This window comes from Triturus cristatus, chromosome 4_1 (assembly GCF_964204655.1).
Source record: "Triturus cristatus chromosome 4_1, aTriCri1.1, whole genome shotgun sequence".
In the NCBI taxonomy this organism is placed as follows: Eukaryota; Metazoa; Chordata; class Amphibia; order Caudata; family Salamandridae; genus Triturus; species Triturus cristatus.
In genome coordinates, this window is record NC_140585.1 from 1,267,782,240 (window position 1) to 1,267,797,543 (window position 15,304).

The window sequence follows — 15,304 nt, forward strand, 5'->3', positions numbered from 1 at the left end:
CGATGACCTTCGCCGGGAACGGGAGCAGGGAGATGGGCCGGAAGTTCTTGAGGTCCGCCTTGGGTTTCTTGAGTAAGGCATTGATCTCGGCGTGCTTCCAGCTCTCCGGGAAGTTTGCTGTCTCGAAGGAAATGTTGATGGCCTTCCAGAGATGGGGTGCGATGGCAGTGGTGGCTTTGTTGAAGATGTGGTGCGGGCATGGGTCTGACGGAGATCCGGAGTGAACGGTGTTCATGATCTTGATGGTGTCGTTGACGTTTATGTTGGTCCAGGAGAGCAGGCGGTCAGTGCGGGTGGTGGTCGTGGGGGCGGAGGTCTCAGTGGTTGTCGGGGCAGTCGTGGCGTTGAAGCTGTCGTGGATGTCTGCCATATTGCGATGGAAGAAGGTGGCCAGCGAGTCGCACAGGTCTTGCGAAGGTGGGATGTCGTTGGGGTTGGAGAGTTCCTTCACGATGTTGAAGATCTCTTTGTTGTGTGCGTTGTTGTCTAGGCTGTCTTTGAAGGAGGCTCTTTTGGCAGATCTGATGAGGTGATGGTGTCTGCGGGTGGTGTCGCTGTGGGCTGCGTAGCTGTCCGGTGTTCGTTCACAGTGCCAGTTCTTCTCTAACTTTCGGCAGGATTGCTTGGAGGCCTGGAGTTCTATCGTCTCACTGGCACAGGTTCTGGCTGGGAGCGTGTTCCTTCGCACTGAGAGTACGCAGTGTACGGCAGGGGTGTCTCCGGAAGTACCTTGACGTTGTAAGTATTGAAAATAAAAGACAGACTCTGAACCTCTTTTGTGATTACAATGGTCCAGCAATCATGCAATGGTGCATCTATGTTTGTTACATAATTAGAGTGTTTGGGATGAAGCAATTTGAAACTCCGGAGCATGTTGCAGTGCCCATTGTGTTGGGCATCTTAAGAGCCGTTCACCACACGAATACTAATACCCTGAGGGGGTCAGCGTGGTCCGAATCTATATGTTGTTAAAGGCGATATTTAATTAAACCAGTATATTGGTACTGTAGCTCCGTGATGGTGGAGCAAGTGTTGACCACCGCATCGTAATATACAGTAGCTGAAATACGGCCACATTGTCAATGTCCCTATTCACTATTAGGCTGTTGGCAAAATGCGGGTGATATATGTGAAAATTGCAATGCGTGTGTCAATATACCATAACAGTTATGGGAGGAGGCTGGAAAAAAATTACACATTATGACCTACAAATGTTTTAAACACTTATTTATAATGAGTATAAACTGACAGGGTGAAATGTCCCACAGTTATAGTGTCTAGCATCGGTACGAGTCAAGATCAGGGTTTACAAATTATAAACTACATGACCAGGAGACAGGTGTATAAATAGTCCAATCGCATTCGCAGGAAATGTTCATTTGTGGGTGGATATTCCTATGAGCCACATATACTAATGTGCCGAATCTGGCCTGAACAAGCTTCTACGTGGGCAAGCTTCTAAGCGGCTTATATGGACATATGCATGTCTGGGAGGATCAGAAGCAGGGGTACAGTGTCCCACCATTGTGTATTATTGAGTATATATATATATTTTATTTTTATTGAACAGGTTTTATATAGCGCTGGCTAGACCCAGAGGTATCAGAGCGCTTTACAGCAGCTAAAAGAGGTACGGAGAATAAAACGAGTTCAGCAATGTCAAAACAAAACCATAAGGGCCAACATAGTGATTAAACCCAAGACTTAACATAAATAGAGAACAAACTGAATAGGGTGGGAGGAGGGAAAAGAAAAAAGGGAAGGCTAAGAGGTGAAGGAGGTGGGAGAAAGTGGGAGGGGAAGGTCTAGGAGGGAGGAGAGGGGAGAAAGGGGGTTGGGGGGATGTGGAGAGAGGGAGAGTGGAGGAAGACAAGGAGACAGACCGGTAGAATCTGACAGGGGGGATTTGGGAGAGAGAGTCAGAGGACAAGCCGAGGGATTAAGGACCCCAAAATTTGTTGAGGAGATGACGTTTAAGGTCCTTTTTGAAGCTGAGATAGGAGGGGTTGCAGCGCAGGTCTTTGGGAAGTTTGTTTCAGATGCTAGGGGAGTTACCAGAGAAGGAGCGAGCTTGAGTGCGTTTCTTATTTAACCGGGGAGGGACTAGAACGAGAACATTGGTACTTCTTGTCGGTCTGGAACAGCCCGCTTTGTGGAGTTTATTAGCAAGGTACGTAGGTGAATTATGATGTAGGGCTTTATGAGTAATGCATGCAATCTTGTAGGAGGATCTGCCTTCAACAGGCAGCCAGTTGAGGGCTTTGAGGGTAGGGGAGATGTGGTCAAAGCGTTTGCAGTCGGAGATAAGCCTGGCAGCTAGGTTAAGCACCGTTTTGAGTGGGCTAAGTGGATTTTAGGCATTCCGGAGAGGACAGCGTTACTATAGTCAATTTTCGACAGGACCAGTGCTTGAACTACAGATTTGAAGTCATCAGTAGGATTGAAGGGTTTGATTTTCCTGAGATGGCAGAGGGGGAAGAGTGCCCCCTTGGCCGCGTTTTTTATATGGGGCATAAGTGTCAGGGAGTTTTCAATGGTAAAGCCTAAAGATTTGGATAAGGTAAGAGAGCAGTTGAGCACATTCAGGTCTTGGATCCAGTCTTAGATGTGAAGCGGATTGTTTTTTGGAGAGAAGAGAATGATTTCGGTTTTATTCGGGTTGAGTTTGAGATGGTTATGGTGGAACCAAGATTGGATCTTAGAGTGTTTTTAAGGTGTAGAACATCAGAGCGAGACTTAATCTTAAAATAAAGTTGCGTGTCGTCAGCGTAGAGGTGGTATTTGATACCTGAATGTCTAAGAATTAGGATGAGCGGTTCAATGAAGAGGTTGTAGAGGGAGGGAGAGAGAATAGAGCCCTGGGGAACGCCACGGGAGATAGGAGAGGGATTAGAAAGGCAGTCCAAGATTTTAATTTGCTGGGTTCTCTGCTTGAAAAAGGAGGTGAACCATTGGAGGACAATCCCATCGAGGTCAAAGCGAACTTTGAGTGTTAAGTAGGGTAGAGTGGTTAACAGTATCAAAAGCCGCAGAGAGGTCGAGGAGGATGAGAAGGCAAGAGTCGCCCTTGTCGAGGGAGTGATGGATGTCATCAACTATGTTAATCACAGCAGTTTCCGTACTGCAGCCTTTTCTGAAGCCAGATTGTAGAAAGTCCAGGAGATTGAATGAGTTGATGTGATTATGCAGTTGGAGGAGGGCGCATTTTTCAAGGACTTTGGAGAGAAGAGGGAGGTTAGAGATAGGGCGGAGAATATTTGGGTTGTTAGGATCGGCATTGGGATTTTTGAGAATTGGAGGGATTTGTCCGAGCTGGAGGGAGGCAGGGACACACCCCGAGCCTAAAGAGGAATTGATGATAGCGGTCCAGAAAGGAGCAATGATATGTTTAAGATCTTTGATTAGGTTAGCAGGGAGGAGGTCTTTTTTGTGGGAGGAAGGCTTAAGGTTAGTGGTGAGGTCATATACTTTGAGTTCAGAAACAGGGCGGAAAGCATTCCAGGAGGCGTTGTGTTTTTTGCTGGGGTTTGTTGGGGATGGTTTCTGGAGGGAGGGTGTCAAGAGGGAGAAGAGAGGGGGTCAGTGGGTGGGTTGACAATGGCAGGAGAGTCCGAAGTCATGTCAAAGGAAGAGAATGAATATATATATATATATATATATATATATATATATTTTATTTTTATTGGACAAAATATTAAGGAAAACCCAACTTGCTTGGTTTTCCCGCCGATTCCCCCCCCCCCCCCAAAGTGGGGGGCTCACCGGTGTGAGTTAGTTGCTTGGGGCAGCAAAAGGTGGGGACAGCTCCCAAAGGCGGCAAGCCTTTGAAGCGCCTCTTTCGAGGACTCAGCCTATCCTGGGGAGGATTAACTCCCCTGCCCAGGATGGACTTTGTTTCTGGGCCCAGACAGCGGAGGCTCTCTACCCAGGGCTCCATCAGCGATACAAGTTTATGCTTCTTAGACGTGCAAATATATGTGAAAAATAACACCTTAAACACATGTGCTTACAGAAAACCGACGGCCGGTAACACTATCTTACACGCCAATAGCCACCATCCAACAAAATTGAAAAACAGTATCCCCTATGGTGAACATCTAAGGATAAAAAGGAATTGTAGCGAACCATGTGTCCTAGAAACTGCACAGAGATTTAAATGAAAGATTCAAGCAGAGAGGTTACCAACCTTCTGTATTGGACCAAGCACTAAGTAAGGTTAACACAATAGCTAGATCTAGCCTTCTACACCCAAATGAAATGACAAAAAGTAAGAAGACAAGTAAATACAAAAATGAAATAAGGATGATTACCACTTACAATGCCAATCAGAGCAGGGTGAGAGACTGCCTGAATAGGAATTTGTATTTGGTAAGGAGGGATCCGATTATGAGAGAAGTGGTTACAAGAAAACCGCTAGTAACCTTTAGGAAAGCACAGTCAATGAGACAGGACTTGGTCAGCAACAGCCCTGAATTGAAGACGACAGAAGGGTGGTTACGGGCAAGTGCAGGATTCTTTAGATGTATAAATAGTAAGGCCTGCACTATAGGACAGAACACCAAGCAAGTCAAGTCCCCATTACTTAAGAGCCCTTGGATAATCCGTAACCATCTAACCTGCAGAAGCGACTATGCTATTTATGTGCTCCAATGTACTTGCCAGAAATACTATGTGGGCAGCACCATTCATATGGTATATTTCCGATTTTTGCAGCATATGAGAGCTGTAACTAACAATGACAAGAGCTACCCAGTGGCAAGACATATCAATGAGACACATAATGGTAACATACAGGATCTATCTTCCTTTGTAATAGACCAGATACCAAAAAGCAGCAGAGGTGGGAATCGAGAGAGAAGACTACGCCAATTGGAATCCAGATATATAATCCTTTTTAACACCAAAATCCCGTTCTGTCTTAATTCCGACGAGGATTTGTCTGTGCACTTAGGAGTATAATCCATTATGGTTGGAACCCTCAGCTTTTTAGATGGTTTTAATGTAGTGGAAAGAAAATAGGTCACTTATAAAAAACAAGAGTTATGGTAATAAGCAGTAAAAATACAACAAGAAAATGACATCACAAGTGTTGACACATGGGGCACTAGCCCTTCCATACAAGTAGTCTTATAAGTGGGTGCAATAAAAGAATTGTGCTAAGTAATGGTTGATGACATCCGAATGGTTGGGATGAACTACAGATTTACAGTGAATGAACCTGTGAAACAGAAATAAAATTCCAAGCCCACAGGGGCAGGATGACCAGATTGTCAGTATAAATTTCAGTAGTTACCCTACCTGCTGAAAACCATGACTTGGTGGGTGTAGACCACAGGAAAAGTATCATACTCAGGGCTCGACAAATCCACTCGCCCGCTCGCATTAGCGAGGGAGAATTGATGAGGACAAGCTATTTTTAGGTCCGACTCGCCCTTTCTGGTGAGTAGGAATAGAAACTAACTTTTGTCCTGTCTGTGAAAACGAAGCAAAAGTGACAAGATATCAAGATTTAAAGGCATTTATATTGCTCACAAAGGGAATGAGCAATAAAGATGCCTTTAAATCTTGTTATCTTGTCACTTTTGCTCCGTTTTCGGAGACGGAGGTCAAGTAGGTTGAAGTGAGGTCGAGGGGATTTTTCAAGGCACTAGACCTGCAGGACTAGTACCATTTTTCTGATTTTTCGAGCCCTGAATACTCCTGTACCCATACAGATCAATTAGATCATCGAGTTTTTGATTCTGGTGCCTCCGTCAAATTATAGCACAAGGAGGAAATAAATGAAATGTATAACATCACAGTGTGTAATACTGCTTACTACGAACCAGAGTTTCCTTGAGAAGAAATTAATCAGGTCAGATAACTGTGGTTAATTGCTTGAATCACTTTGAAGTCAACTGTAAATTAATTTTTTAATTTGTGACATTTAACAAAAATTAATTAATGTTATAAATCAGTTGCAAATAATCAACTGATTTAGGATGCGAGGTCTCAGAGTGCCGTTGGTTAGTCAAGTTGTGTGGAGGCTCGTACCCAACGGACTCGGAGACCTCGCATCCTGGATCTCCGCTCCTACTAACCGGAAGTCCGCGTTAACACGCATAACTCCACTCTTGGACTCCCGCAATGCTCAGGACCTCAGAACCCTTCGTATAACTTCACACGAGGCTCCAATCCGTGACCGCCGACCCGCCGGACGCACCCGCACCTCGGGCTTTCCACATAATTCCTTGGCCTTCGCCGGTTCCTTTGGTTATTCTGACTATTGTTTTTGCTACTTCCCAGGTAGTCCTGTCATCTACCTGTCCTGAAGAGATCCCACTATTCCTACAGGGATCGAAACGTCGTCGACAACCATTTCTAAACTCCTTTATATTTATTATTTAAATGTTGGGAGTATGAAATGCTTTACTGACTTTTTGTTACTGCTTATTTTCATGCACTAAAAAGTCACCTTTTAATCACTTGCCTGGGTTCCGGAAATCTGCCGATTTCCCTTTTACCCTGCCACAGCAAAAAACGCACTCACTGGTTTCGTTATTCTTTTGTTTACTATTAATTTGTATTGACTAATATTTTTGCATTGTCTTTATACATAAACCCAATTTTTCATTGGACTAATTGCGGTATTTTACTTTACTCTGTTTGAATGGGACCACTGTTCCTTATAAATATGTACATAAGTGCAGCCTTACCCATGAATATTTTTAAACAGTTCACTGAGTAAACTAAAACTCTACTTTCAGTCAATAATTGGTCGAGAGCATTTTTCTGAACGTGCAATGAGTTGAAGCCTAGGGACAGTGTCAAATCTTTAAAAAAAAAAATAGTTTTGTTTTAATATCATTTCATTAGGTCTTTATTTCGATTAAAATAATCATGAAAGACAATTCATACAAAAAAGCTAAAAAGAAACTTGGAGTAAAAACACAGTGCCATATGAATAATCAAAACCAATTAACAAATCAGTAATTAATACAGTGTGTATATCAGATGAAAATAATCAACATCCAAGGACCACTATAAAACCATGCAAGTACAAAAATACAATGTAAAACCAATTAATCATGTAGCTAAAAATTAATTAATTAAAAAAACCGTACTGAAGTTATATCACATTGTTGTGGCTACAGCTAGGCCTGCTTTTCTCCTAGTTTTTTGCAGCGAATAAGCCATGCCCATCTCAGGAATGTTGCCACAGCTACAACTATAGGAACATCAATAGATGTCCGTAAAATCCTTAATGCCACCATGGCCGATCTAGTACCCATGTTCATACAAATTGGTTTGAGCCATTTGAGCCTGGGGGATTTGTAAGCCGGGCACGCCAACAAGAAATGGGATATGGATTCCAACGAGGCTGGACAGAAGGGACAATGGTCAGACCCATTTGACCGCCAACTGGAAGTAAAGGCGTTGATTGGGAGAGAACCAACCCTAAACTGGTGGTATAGTTTTCTATCCACCGGTCTAGAAATGATGTCCCAGTATGCTTCAAATACAAAATCCAGCTTGAGCATCAAATAGTCCGAGGATAAGGTAGACCTAGTGGAAGAGAAAAAATACTTGTCGTTGACCATATCCCAATAGGCGGCCTTGAGTTCCTTTTTGGACAGAAATGGATTTTCATCGTGGTGCGTCCACAGGCCACTCATCCCCATCCCACACAGGAATTTCTTTACATCCTGTAACCATTTAATCTTCCCAGTACAGCCAACCCCCCTGAAATCCATAAGGGATTTCGCATATTGGGAAAGCTCAGGAGTAACCCAAAGACGCCGCCAAAACGCTATTGTTCTAAAGCGAGCTAAATCTTCGATTCGAAAGCAACCCAGATCCAAAAAGAGTGGCAACAGTGGAGTGGATTGCGGGAGACTCGTGATAGCTCTGACTAATTTATTCTGGGCTAGTGCCAAGGTGGAAATGTTCTCGAAACCCCATAATTCCGCTCCATATAGAATTGAGGTAATAACCTTGGTATTATATAACTTTAAAACAGGGGCCATAGGCTTGGTAAATGAAAGTTTGTGTTCTTTAACAAGGGCTCCTGCCAGCTGGGCATGTTTCAAAGCTAAGAGATCAATCTGTGGTTTCCAGCTAAGTTTCTTACCCAGAGTAATCCCCAGGTATGCAAAAGCTTCGGTCTCTTCTAAAAGGGCATTGTTCATAAATACAGAGCTTTGAATGGTCTTATGATGGTGAAAGACTATAAACTTGATCTTGTCCACATTAACCACAAGCCCATAATCGTAGCAGAACTCCTCGAACCTAGACAATGCAGCCTGTAGTCAAGAACTCCTCGAACCTAGACAATGCAGCCTGTAGTCCCTCCTGCGTCTTGGATAGGATCAGGGTATCGTCCGCAAACATGAGCAGAGGCATCCCAAGCCCCCCCCAAGCTAGGGGCGTCTGTGTGATATGTGGAATAGTATTGAACCAGCCTGTTAATAAACAGGGAGAACAGTGTCGGCGCCAGGACGCATCCTTGGCGCACACCTTTTAGGACGGGGAAACTAGCTGTAATCTCTCCCTTTGAGCCCCATCGCACCTGAGCATAATTCATATAGTGCAACTTAATTATCAAGGCTAATAGCTCCTGGGGCATCCTTACTTACAAAAAGGCATGCCACATTTTGTTACGAGGCACCAGATCAAAAGCAGACTTAAGGCCAATAAAGGCTGCATAAAGGGACCCTCCTCCTATAAGGGCTACCTTCCAGTAAATCATAGTGAACATAAAAACCTGGTCAATGGTGCTGGTAAAAGGGCGAAAGCCTCCCTACAACGGTGACAAAATCTCATTCCCCTCAATCCACGCTTGGATTTGACAAAGGACCAATCTAGCGATTATTTTCTGCATAGAGTCAATAAGGCTAATCGGCCTATAGTTGGCAGGAGATGAGCGATCACCCTTTTTGTATATCGGTAATATAATAGCTCCAGACCAGGTATCAGGGAGAGGTGCACCACCGGCTATGGCATTGGCTATGTATGTAATATATCTGAACCAATTCTCTTTGTCATACTGGAACAAATCAGCCGGTATACAGTCCGGACCAGGAGCCCTCCCTTTAGGCAACAAGGAGAGCACCTTCTCAACTTCAAGGTTGTCAAACAGTAAGGTGTTAGGCGTTAAGCCTGGTAGCTGGTAAATAACAACATTTGAAATAGAGAATTGGGCTTTAAAGAACTCCACCCACGAGTCAGGTGCTACATGGTTCACCGGTATATGTGTTGTCCCGTTACTACCCCACTTGACTAACTGCCAAAATGTAGACATGTCTCTCTCGAGACTAGCATCAAGTAGATCGAGCCAACGTTTTTCATCCCAATCCTTCTTAGCTACTTTTAGAGCTGCTTTGTACCTGGACCTAGCCAATCTTACCATGCCCACATTTCTTGATCTAATAGCTTTTGTTAACTCCCGATAGGACTCTCTACAAGTCTTATTATACCAGGTAGACATCTTGGCACTTGTATTGCTTTTCCTAGAGTTACATTTGATAAAAAATGGTTTTAAACTAGTAAATAGTTCCCTATGTACAATCGGAGCAGTGCGATTCATGGCCTCCTGAGAGTGACAACTATTAAGAATAGCAACCGAGTGGGCAACCATAGACTTTATCTCGTCGAGATCCCCCTCTCTTTCGATAAGCCTGGCCCATCTAACTCTTCTTTCATCATTCATGACAGCGGCTTCCACTAGGTTGTGTGCCTCAGCCATATTGGGATTGACTATTAAGCTTGATGCCAATAAAGATAGTACTAGTGGGTCATGATCACTTTCGGCCCGCTCAACGACCGTCATGTCATATAAGTGCACCCAAAAATCGACACCAACAAGGATGTAATCTATCCTACTTGATCTTAGGCCGTTATTATAAGTAGGTGCACCCCTCCGATCCGACAGGGTCCTTCCGTTTGCTGCCCTTACTCCCTTCTCCAGACACATCCCCTTAAGCTGCAAAGCAGCTTCAGTCCATTTTTTAATTGGTCTGAGTTCTAAGGAGGGGATCTTCCATTAGGAGTCCTCGTCGGAGGTTAGATTACCATCCTCAAAGCCAAGCTATGATCAAATGGTGCCCCACTTTCCAACTGTCCAGAAACCTATCGAGGATTTCAACAGTCTCAGATCGCCTGCCCCCCGGTTGGCCTCTTGCATAGATGTTGATTAGCAAAATATCCCTAGCATGGCCCGAGGATAAACAAAGGGCCAAGATGTCGGGGCTGTCAATAAATACATCCTTGACAGTGTAGCTCGCTTGTTGTCCTACCCAGCATGTTAAACCGCCCGATGGCCTCCCCTTTCGCCCCCCTGGTGCTGGTTTAAAAAAGTTGAGAAACCCAGGGTGATGGACTTGATCCATGGCCCATGTCTCCTGAAATACCCAGATATCATGCTGATCAATGAAAGTTGACCAGTCACTGGATTCAGTTTTGGGCAAAAGCCCCGCGATGTTGCAGGAGCCCAATGAAAGGCCCACAGCCCTGTCTGCCGGCATAGGCCGTAATACATGCCTATCAAAAAAATCTCTGGTTGGGGAACCTTGTTCGAATCCCCCGTCCCCCTCTGTTGGGGTTGCTATAGTTGTTACAGGACCCCCCTCACAGCCGAGTCAATCATTACTATCCAGAGTAGAGAGGGCATCGAATCAATTACTCACGGGCACTAAATGTTCAAACAACCCGTGTGATTGAGGAGCCCCTCTCGTATTAACACCACTAGGTTCAATGGTGGGTTGGTAAAAGAAGCCCAATGGTAATACGGAAATGGAATCCCTTACAACGCGATGCCCTGCCCTCGACAAGATGTATTGTACCAGGCTTGGTGATCTAAAACTCAAGACCACACAATACCCCCTAAACATTTTCTGAGACCTCCCCACCCAAGGAACCCTGCACACCATTTTAAATTCGGTAAACAAATCTGTTGTTAGCCCAGTGCTTAAGCTAAGAAAGTGTAGGGCCTTGTTGCGTAGTGTGGTCCAGTTTTCCCTTGCCTGTGGTCCGAGCTCCGGGACATTCCCCAAAACAACAGTATAAGGGGTGGCCTCCGGTGGTAGGTGTAGAGAAGTTGGTGGGTAGAATGTCTCTGATGGCGAATGGTGGAATGATTGCAAACTACCCAATCTCTGAGCCTGAGGGGCTAGGGGGACACCATGTGGGTCAGGACCACCTACAATTGGGGGGTTTGAATGGTTATTAGCCAAGGCTTCAGTGGAAGAATTAGTTAAAGTATTTGCAAGCCACTCTCTTTGCTGGCACCCCCCCAGTCGATTATAGTCCACCCACCCATCACCTGGTTGGACATTATGGCTTGGTAGTGTAATGTGGTTGGGTGGGGGATTTTTAAGGAACCCTTGCTCTATTTTAGTGAGTCTGTCTTCAATTGAAGCCAATTTCATCAACACAGGATCAATTAGAAAATAAATTTTCTGCAATAGTAATTTGCTAAAATCTTCCTTACTACAGTATTCTGGGTCGGAAGTAGCGTCAGCAATGGAACAATCACTAGGGGGTTGCTGGCACATCCCAGCCCCCTTAGTGGGAGCCTTCCGAGTTATACCTCCAGTCTGGTAAGACTGTGTTTTGACTAGGGCACGAGCTTTCTTTTTCTTTGGTAGAGGTTCTCCCCCCATCCCCAGTTTAGATTGTTTAGCTTTCCGACCCCTAGTAGTAACAGGAGAGACTATGTGAGAAATATCTGGACTAACTGGGGTGGAATCAGGTGGCACCGATGGGACGGGAGTGACCTGTCTCGGCAAGCCTATAGGAGCATCTATACGGGCGTTGGTTTGGGTTGGCAGGATGGAAGGGGCAGAGTTACCTTGACCTATTGGTGGTTGGGGTTCCAACGATAGCCTACGCTCCGTAATTTGGATCTCGTGCATGAGCGCGGATTCAGCCCTAGTTAGAAACGCATCAAGGGTTCCAACCACTCCGCCCCCTACACCCAATTTTCGTTTCCCTAAGAGACTAAGCCCAACTGGGGGCATGATGACCCGGGAATTAAGCTAAACTGCCCCACCTAGTAAGATACCTAGTATAGGTGGGGTAGCTCAGCTCAGCCTCTTCCGAGCTACCGCCGAGCAGCAACCTACGCCGCGACGGAAGAGGCAGTGCTTCAGCGCAGATGACACACCTCCCTCTCACTTACGTCAGCTGAAATAGTCGGGGGATACTCAGGGGGTTTAAATCCTATCCCAGGGTGTCGGAAAAAATGACAATAAATTGCTGCCGGCCTTTAACCCCGGAGACCTAAACCCACCAATGTTTTTACAGCAGCTGTAAAAGGGTCACACCTCGCTGTGTCGATAAAGCTGTACTCCGTCCACAAGTCTCTTGATTCACCAATCGGATCTGTAGCAACAAGCGCAACTGTCAGCTGAAGTCAACATATAAAGAGGACTAATCCAACCATATGTGGAAATCACCCCTACCAACAGGGAGCCTAAAGCAGCAACTAGCCACAAAGCTATAGTGACTAGTCGACTGATCAAAGGCTCACCTCAGGTGCCGCTAGATACCAACCAAGAGCCCTGGCCTAGCCCAGCCTCTTCAGGGCGGTGACGGGCAAGGACGGGCCCGCCCTTGGCCCGGGCGCGTCCCGCACCGCGTTGTGGGCTCGCGCTATTTAGCGCTGCAGTCAGGAAGCTCCGCCCTCCTGGAGGAGGCGCTGAATACGCAGGTTGCTGCTGGAACAGGTAGTCCCCACCAGAGGCAAGAGTTAGTGGCGTCCCGCGCCGCGTTGTGGGCTCGCGCTATTTAGCGCTGCAGTCAGGAAGCTCCGCCCTCCTGAAGGAGGCGCTGGATACACAGGTTGCTGCTGGAACAGGTAGTCCCCACCGGAGGTAAGAGTTAGTGGCGTCCCCTAATATCAAGTTTGTCCAATATGTTTCAAATTGCAAAATGTGTAACTTTTTTTCCTCATGTAATGGCTGTGAGGTTAGCTCCGACCCCATTTCTGGAAATGCTGGTGCTGCCCCACTGCTGAGAGTGTTAGCCCCCCGCCCCCTGAAGTATGGGTCTAGCTATGTCCCTGCTAAGTAAACTATAACTCGCTCCCTTGCCATGCAATGTTAATTAGCCCACATATTACTTCACTCGTGACATCTTCGACATCATTGATATGAGTGCAACATTTGATGTAAATGATGTAAAATTATTGATGAGAAAACTGCATTGAGGTGGCACGAGATATAGATAGCTTACAGCACGAGTTATAGTTTCCTGATATAACTAACTATAATAACTGCTGAATTTCTACGATTTTGTGTGTGTAAATTCTGAATCCAACTAGAACAGCCCTGCAACCTTTATTTAACTTAGAGGGGGTGTATGTATATATACATATACACACACACAGCTTAGTGCCGCTATATGCAATGCTTTCAGTTGAAATACAGATGTGCAGGTACTCACTATCTACAGTACCTGCTTGTACCGGAGAAGTGCATGTACTCTTCAATTAAATGTATTGCAGCGGTGCTGAGAAGTGCATGGACTCTCACTTTCAAATTAAATAAGTGCAAGTAAGTGCTCAGGAACCTGCCCATTACTGCGATATAATAATGATGGAAGTAACATGAATATAATAGTATAACACGGCATGACAGTCAACACCGTAATACAAAGGTTCTCCTTCCCATCTTCCCTCTGGGTTGCCTATAATCACTGGGTCTTGTTGACCTTTTTACTCAAACTCACGCTTCCGCGTACAAACTCTGCGCTCGAGCGCGGTCTTTAATTATATACGCAGCTACTATCTTTTCTGCAGTCGCGACTCTTTCGGACGTGTCTTCTTTGCTATCAGCCCTCCAGCTCAATTCTTTGATCGTACTTTACTGAAAAATAATTACATAAATTTCCATTCACGTACCCGCTTCAGACCGTTCCAGAAAGTGAAAACACAGCATGAAAAATGCGTGAGTTTTTGCAAAGCCTCATTTTAATGAGTCCCTAAAATAAGCAGTCGTTCCTAAAAAAACGTAAATAATCTTACCTCTTAAATGCCACCGATTCAAAATGTTCTCCGTCACAATTGAAATTAGCTACCACCTGCTTCGGTTATCCGACGGTTATTACTTGCTAAACGACGTCTTCCGTTTATAAATCAAGTAGCCAAGAACAGCCCACACCCTGTGCTCACAAGTTATAACGAATAGAGATGCTGCAAACAGAATAAACAGGCGAGATGATCTTGGATTGGTCGAAAGAACTCTTGCAGTAGAAGCGCGGGAGGTGCTAGTTGCGCTAGTTTTTGATTGGTTGAACGGCCTCGGAGGTTGGACACTTGCTCAAACATTGATTGGGAGGAAAAACGTACAAAATTCTTCATTGGTTAGATCTACGTTTGCTGTACGCGTCTTTCTGTCCATGAAGGAAGACGTTCTGTAATTTTCAGAAAGAGTACTAATCTTGTATTGTTTATGCGTTTTTATATTGCAGGTACCTTACCCACAGGTGTCAGGGCGCTTTACAATAGAGCGAAGTACATTACATAAGAAATGCAGAGGATCACGGTTGTAGGTGACAATGGGGATGACCTGGAAGTAGATGCTTTCCCTAAATTCGTTTTACCAGTTCGGTACGATCACATTTCTGTTTTATCTTCTGGTTATTTATTTTTTGCAGTGTTATATAGCGCGAACTCGATCGGAAGGTATCAGAGCGCTTTCCATGAGCACCATTTGCATTAAAGACGGACACATTAATTTCTAGGCACATGGAGATCAAGTGGTGTGCCCATAATCACTGGGGCAGATTTACAAGACCCTTGCGCCACTTTTGCGTCATTTTAAGTAAAAGTGACTAAAGGGTGGCGCAAGAGTCTTGTAAATAAGCTCCAGGATCTTTTAGCCTTCCTCCGGAATCGAAACTGGTGCCCCAGCTTCAAATTGGACCGCTCTGGCCGTTAAACCTGACGCGTTCTTGTCGGCAAAGGGCGAACCATTCGGCATGTAACCGCCCCAAGGATCATTCTCCAGCACGTCTCTCGTTCCGGGAGACTGCAAATCCATGCCGGTTTATTAGATATGTTTATTGACATTTTCAGAAATATCCGGGTGTTGAAAATATTAGCGCTATATATATCACTTAACAAATTACAATGAAGGAATGCTCTCTCTTTGGGTGTTCCAACGTGATCCAGTGGGTTTCCAGCTTGTGTTACTCACACACCATATACTCACCTGGGCCCATAAATATTCATACAATAAGCTAGTAATACCGCTGGGGTCAAGTTTAGTTTACCTGCGAAGTTGTTTACCTTTACCAAATTCTTACCAACTCGATCTTGAATGAG

General features: G+C 45.0%; 1 protein-coding gene across 2 annotated transcripts in view; it reads right to left on the reverse strand.

Annotated features, from left to right (window-relative positions):
- Positions 1-14,127, reverse strand: part of LOC146856561 (gametocyte-specific factor 1-like) — a 622,279-nt gene extending 608,152 nt beyond the window's left edge. For both annotated transcript variants that reach the window (XM_085650745.1, XM_085650744.1), the window contains exon 1: positions 14,003-14,127. The gene's annotated coding sequence lies outside the window, so the exon portion shown is untranslated. The remainder of the gene's footprint in view (positions 1-14,002) is intronic.
- Positions 14,128-15,304: the final 1,177 nt, after the last annotated feature.